Raw genomic sequence first — 7,330 nt, 5'->3', positions numbered from 1 at the left:
TTTTGTGTTTGTATGTGTTTATGAATATAAGGATCAATTTGTTAAATCTAAACTTGTTTCTTCATTATTTCATAAACTGTGTCACATGTGAACCTTTAGGAACAGACTTTTTGGGGGAGTATTAAGAGGTAAAATTAATAATATGAGAAAAAAAGTCCTAGTCAATAAAGCAAAAAAAAAAAAAACCCCAAACAACACAAAGTGATAATGTTATGAGAAAACGCATATTATGACATTAAGAGCGAACATTTCCAGAATAGTCAGTTTGCAGAATTATTTCACTCCTGGAGTAACTTAATAGGGCCAGGTTGGAATATTTTTAATATGTTTTATTCTTAGGGAGATAAATTCAGGAGAATGAAGCTAAAGGGATACGAAATACAACTTGTAATATTACAAAAAACAAAAATACTACGAATACAAAGTATATTGAGAGATTAAAGTCCCTCTGATACTGTTTAAGTGACTGAGTAACTGCAGATTTGCCACATTTAAGACGGCGGACGCCCTGACGCATTCGCAGCATAGGCCAGAACCCGACCATATGACGCGTCTACTCTTTTACATTATGTCTATGGAGAAAAACCGTAGCAACTGGTAGGCATGGTCTAGGTCGTCATGGTAACGGTTCCTTAGTAGTCGTTAATTCAAAGTAGAGAATGCGAAGCCCCTCTGGCGGGCGGTTACGGTACAAAAACTTTTTCCAGGCGATATTAAGTCACTTCGAGCTCCACTAAACTTCACGCGCTTAAAACATAACAGCGTCGAAACAAACCTGGACGCCTCGTTGTAGTATACGTTGATCCGGTCCAGCTGCAGGTCACGTGTCCTCCATGGTATGTCCCGGTTGGGTCATGCCGTGTTCGTCACTGATCACCTCCCAGAACTAAAAACGCAGAGAAGAAGAAAGAAAAGGCCGATTAGAATATAATTTGAGCTGCCAGACTTACCAAATGTAACATAAACCAACGGCTATCGTTAACTCTTTAGTTAACGGCTACATTAGCTTTTTCTGTTTAGCTAGCTAACGGTAGTTTTAACAGCCCGCACAAACTAAATATAACTTTTCACACGGCGTCCCAACGAATTTAACCTCACTTTTACACATAAGTATTTTCAAACCTTCGCTCCAATCTGGTTGCCGCATTGGCCAGCCTGCAGGTGAACTATTTCTCTCATTTTATCCAAGTAAAGGGTCGTTCCACGAACTGTCGATGTTGCGCTTTCTCTGCTACCAGGTCTCCCGCAAACGGACAGGGCGGGGACGTTGACCAACGGTTGACATATGGTACTCGCAACGCGATTGGATAAACAGGATTTCAGTCAACCAGAAACGGCTTCTGATTGGTCAGTGTAACTTGGCTTCAAACATTGATGGAACGCGGGCTAAGGGGGAGGGGGGGGGGGGGGGGGGGAGTGGGACGATTACCCGGTCACCTTGGTAACCAAAATTATACATTTACCAACCTCCTTCGTGTTTTTTCTTGAGTAGTTTACCAGGACAAAACGTGTTTAAAAAACCAATTTCAATGGTGATTTATTTGTTTGTTTTTTTAAAAATGTGATATAGTGCTTGAATATTTAAAAAATCTGTAACAATTTCTGTGTATTTGCATGTTTTTGATTCTTTGTTATTCCCATAATACGTTCATATATTATTTTATCCATCCATCATCCATCAATTTTCCAAACCGCTTTATCCCTCATGGGGTCGCGGGGGTTGCTGGTGCCTATCTCCAGCGTTCACTGGGCGAGAGGCGGGGTCACATCCTGGACAGGTCGCCAGTCTGTCGCAGGGCAACACAAAGACAAACAGGACAAACAACCATTCTCGCACACACTCACACCTAAGGGACAATTTGGAGAAGGCCAATTAACCTAACAGTCATGTTTTTGCTCTGAAGCCGGAGTACCCGGAGAGAACCCACGCATGCACAGGGAGAAACATGCAAACTCCATGCAGAAAGACCCAGGGCAGGGGCACTCGAACCCAGGACCTTCTTGCTGCAAGTCAACAGCTCATTTGCGCATGCGTGAACATAACAACTTTCGAGAAGGCAATATTTCGTCTTTCTGACGTTTGTATTCTTTGGGGGGGTTTTCGGGACGGGGTTTCTTTTTGTATATCTTTGTATTTTCGTAAATATTGCATATTCTAAAAGTGAAAAAACAGAAATACGTAAAAAAAATAGCAATGATATTTCTTTTCTTTATTTAATGGCAAAAGTGTTTCCCAGTTGTGGTTAGGCAAATAAATAACTAACACATTTTTTTAAGTACATAGAAAAAACAGCTATAAACACATGTAGGAGTATAGAAATGTATTTGATTTCGAATATTCTTCAGTTTTTCAATCATTTATTTGATTTGCATATGTATTTGTGTATTTTGCACTTAATAAATGTATTGTAATAGTATATGCCTTGCCTTTGTTATGTGGTCTGTGTTCTATTCCTGTTTTGTTTTTCTGTTACCCTCATCTTCTGATTCCTGTACATTTTCCACAGTCAACTTAAAGTTCCTGATAGCCGTCAGCTTGGGTGGCTTTCTTTGAGGGGTGTCCGCGAGGTCTCCGCCTGCTCCCCTCCCTCGAGCCTTTCCCTTACTTCTGCCCGAGGTTTCAACATTGTGCCCCCTGCTGTTGGGCCGCAGCAATCGCAGGCCTTAGGCGTCCCTTTTCCTGCCTGACCGACGGCCGTTGAGTTGGTCCTGAGTGGAGGTTGGTGCCGGTGTGTGGGGCCCTGCTGGGTGCGGAGCTCGATTTAGCGCCGGATCCTTTTGCAACATGGCGAGGGGCGTCAGCAGGAGTCTGAGAAGGAGTCTGCGTGGACTCGGAATGGGAAGTCGGGTCTGCGGAGGTCCGGTTTAGGTCCTGTTCCGCAGCAACCTCTGGGACACGACACCAAAAGAGGTGCTTTAGAACAAACAGTCCGGTGAAGCGAGGTAGATGGTGTTGTCATTGGGGAGTTAGAGTTGCTGTGAACCATGACGTCCGCCTTTGGCTCTTTAACCCCATCCCCAATGCCCCCGCTCTCTCTCAGCACTGCTGTCCTCCGCCTCCCTTTGCCGCTTGCTGGTTTACAGATAGTTGGCTTCTCCTTTTACATCTTCCGCTGTCCTCCGCGTGTCATCCGTCAAAATAATTTAGATAGGAGAGAGGCGCGGGGCAGGAGGAAACGGCTGCTCGGGTTCACAGCATGACCGAGGTGTCCTAGGCAGAGAGAAAAAGCAGAAGAGAACTCATTAAGCAAATTTACACAGTTTGCAGTTTAACTCTCCATTTGGCAGATAAACACAGATAAATAATGACTGTATACATTTAAGATGGCATTGTGCTCAAACTGATCAGAGCTTCGTATCAGATTAATTTAAATACAACTTTTATCCTTTATAACATCTTAGTGATCCTGAAAAAAAAAAGAACCAAAATCCACCATCTTTCCAAAAGGGGGTTTATACAATTAGCTTTTATCATTATTATATTTCCACTTGTACAGCACGTTATAAAGATGATTTAAAAAGTACGGGTTTATTACATTCTTTCACTCTTTTGTGCTTTAGTATGAATGACAAAAAAAACTCTCCAACCATCAGCTATGCTACAAGTTATAGCTCTATGCCATAATTTGTAGCCATAAATTTCCATAAACTATTAAATTATGGCTCTTTATCACGTGAATGCTACAAAGCTCTCCCCATTTGGCTAAACAATCTTTATCACAGTACCTTATAGAATGTATGTACTGAAAATGTTTTTTTTTTTTTGGGGGGGGGGGGGGGGGTTCTCTATTTGTCATGTGCAATATACTAGCTTCATGAAAAACTTAATTTGGGGATTTTATTAGCTGTGAAGAAATAATGATCTGTTTTTTTTAAACAAGTTTGAAGCATGTCTCATTATGCTTACTGAACGACGTCAAGTTTCACTGTTTGAACTGAATCACTGAACTAAATGAACTGTTGGGTTAATTTCTAATTCACAGAGATTCACGTGTGTCTCTAGTTGCTATGGTGACGTTTTGTCAAAAAAATAAAAAAATAAAAATATAAACACGATGGAAATGACAACTGACCGACAAAACGATCAATAAAAACAACACATTAGCAAAACGCCCGGCAACATAGCAGCGAAACGTTACCATCCGAGGATGATGTTGTTGTTGTCGGTTTCCTCTCAAGCCCACTCGCTAGTGCCTAGCATCCCAATCAGTGACGGCAGAAACTAACAATTGCTGTAAAGACAGTAATTAACACTACCACCGTAATCAAGATTAGCACACACGGCGCGTCGGACGAACGAAGCAGGTCCGCGTCTATTGCGCCCTAGAAATCACCGGCGAACTAATACTTGAACTGTGGTGTCACATTTCACAAAGTTTTGCACAAGTTTCCCCCCGTTTCCCTGCAGCTAGCCGAGTGGGCTAGCCGCAGACAAAACACAAAGCGCCAATTTCCGACATTTTCAGAGGGAAGTGAGAGAGCGTATGGACGAGAAGGAGCCGCGACTCCGGATTCAGGGAAACAAACGTTTGCAACAAGCGCGAAAAAGCAGAGCACGAGTTCAAAATAGACGTCGTTAAACGCCACCTTGCCTGTAAAAAAAATATCAACCTGGGTTCCGTCTGGCCACGATTTGAAGAAACAATCCGAGCACTCGTCGCCCCTTCATTGCGTCATGACGTTGCCGTCTTCTTCTTCTCAACTCCCGCGACGTCCGGTTGTCCCCATCATAGACATAATATAAGAGTAGACCCCGCATTGACTGTCGCTGCGCAGGAATTACGGGCGCCACCTTGGGGCGGTCGACTTGATACCTAATCCTGCTGATTCAAGCTGACACACTAATGATGCCTCAGCACTGTGCGGCTCATTTTTGTTTAAATCGAGGGACTATTTATGTCAGGGCTCGAGGGATAAACTTTCACAAGCAAGATGAAAAGACATTGTTTTATATTTTTGATCAGAATGTAAGTTTTCTATAGGAGATACAGTTGTTGTTAGACATTAGTGAATAACAGCATATATATATAATATATAATATATAATATATATATATAATATATATATATACTATCTATATATCTATTCTCATATAATATATATCATATCTATATATCATATATATATATATATATCTCATATATTCTATTATCATATATATATATATATATAATATATATATATTCATTCTATATATATCTATATATCATATATATCATATATATATCTCTATATACTATATATATCTATTCTATATATATAGTTATCCTATCTCTCTATCTATAATCTCCTATATCCTATCTCGATCATATACTCATATCTAGTACTATATCTATCTCTCATCTCTATATATATCTCATGATATATATATCTATATCTCCCTCTAGCTATCTCTCTATCTCTCCTATATCTCCTCCTCTCTCTATCTCTCTCTCTCTCTATCTATCTCATCTCTATCTCTATCTCTATCTCTCTTCTTATCTCATTCTCTCTCTCTATCTATATCCTATCTATCTATCTCCTCTATCTCTATCTCTATATCCTCTCTCTCTCTCTCTCTCTCCTCTTCTCTCCTCTCTATCTCCTCTCCTCTCTATCTTCTCCTCTCTCTCTCTCCTCTATCTCTAGCTCTCCTCTATATCTATCTGGTTCTCTTCTCTATCTCTATCTCTCGCTATCTCTACTATCTCCTATCTATCTCTCTATCTCTCTCTCTATCTCCTATCTCTCTATCTCTTCTCTCATCCTCTCTCTCTTCTCCTATCTCTCTCTCTCTCTCTCTATCTCTTCTCTCCTCTATCTCTCTCTCTCTCTCTCTCTCCTATCTCCTCTACTCTCTCCTCTCTATCTCCTAATCTCTATCTCTCTTCTCTATCTATATATATATATATATATATCTATCTTGAAATCTCGCTATATTTGCGGTTCACCTTTCACGGTCTCGCTGCTTCACGGATTTGCATTGATGAGCCGTTCATTACAGTTCTCATCGGGTGGCGTGTCGGTTTATAAGAATCTTTTTGCCCAGAAGAAAAAATAGTGACAACTACCGATAAAAATGTGTTCTTCTCCCGAAAAAAAACCCTCACCTGCACCGCGGGCTTTAGAAGAAAAAAAACGCTACAGACCGGAGTCACGGATGCAGCGCCTCAGTCAAAAGAGCAGTGAAATACACACGAGTCACTATTTGTCCTACTGTACTTTGTATTTTTTTTATATTAATTTTTCATTTTCTCCCGTTCTAATCCAATGACTCGGGTCGCGGTGGGCCGCGCTGATCTCCACAATTTGAAGCCTTCAGTTTCGTATTGATTAAAATTATTATTTTACAGCTTATTTGTAAATAATAATAAAAAAACGTTTATATAGTACTTTCATTTGTTAAACAAACGCTTGGGCCGGTAAAAAGGTTTTGTTCTATGGTTTCAATATACTATAGTGTATTTCATTGTATATAATAATTGTAAAAAAATAAATAAAGGTTTCTACTTTACAGATTTCGCCCATCACGGGTTCTTTTTGGGAAGTATATGTACATATGTACATGTACAAATGTGTTTGTTTATATAGCAATAAAAAAATTATAAAAAATGTGTTCGTGGCTGTGTTTTGAAACATACATACATCATGTCAGAATATTCTATTACTTTTAACCCCACTAAGATTATTTAAACGCATTGGACCATTTGTTATAATAGCTATAGTTTTAAAGTTTTAAGCAAAACAAATGTGAAAATTAGTTCAACATTAAACGAGTTATAGTTGATTAAAATTGATTCTGCACCTGGTTAACACATTAGACTTAGCGGAGTTGTCGACCGCCCCAAGATGGCGCCCCAAAATCTCGTCAGCGCCTATAGGCGAGAGGGGTCGATGCGGGGTCTACTCTTTATATATGTCTATGGTCCCCATAGTGCCATAGACAGAGTAGACCCCGCATAACCGCTTTCGCCTATGTGCGCTGACGAGATTTGGGGGCGCCATCTTGGGGCGGTCGACAGCTCTACTCAGTGTAAAGTGTTGACAAGGCGCAGAATCAATTTTAATCAACTATAAATCGCTAAATATTGAACTAATTTTCAGTTCTTTTTTTTTTTTTTTGCTGAAAACTTTAAAACTTTAGCTATTATAACAAATTGTTTCGGTGCATTATTATATTCTTAGTGGGGTTAAAAGTAATATTCTGATAGGATGTATGCTTTGGGAACCCCTGAGTTAGAACATAGTTTGTGGAGTTAGAATTGTCCCTGCATAAAAATCAAAAAAATAAAATACTTGTCTTGTGCCTCTAGGTAAATGTGTCAAGACTTGAGCTTTCATCTTTTTTTGA

The 7,330-nt window shown here is 39.9% G+C and overlaps 1 long non-coding RNA gene across 1 annotated transcript; it reads right to left on the bottom strand.

The window, feature by feature from the left end:
- Nucleotides 1–3,084: 3,084 nt before the first annotated feature.
- Nucleotides 3,085–4,706, bottom strand: LOC118560705. The gene is made up of 2 exons (XR_004929540.1): nt 4,612–4,706; nt 3,085–3,211 (listed from the first exon to the last, which is right to left on the bottom strand). It is a non-coding gene; the product is annotated as an uncharacterized LOC118560705 (long non-coding RNA).
- Nucleotides 4,707–7,330: the final 2,624 nt, after the last annotated feature.

The sequence above is a fragment of the Fundulus heteroclitus genome, unplaced genomic scaffold, assembly GCF_011125445.2.
Source record: "Fundulus heteroclitus isolate FHET01 unplaced genomic scaffold, MU-UCD_Fhet_4.1 scaffold_460, whole genome shotgun sequence".
Classification (NCBI taxonomy): Eukaryota; Metazoa; Chordata; class Actinopteri; order Cyprinodontiformes; family Fundulidae; genus Fundulus; species Fundulus heteroclitus.
The sequence above is the reverse complement of the archived record's forward strand: the minus strand, read 5'-3'. Positions and strand labels throughout refer to the sequence as shown.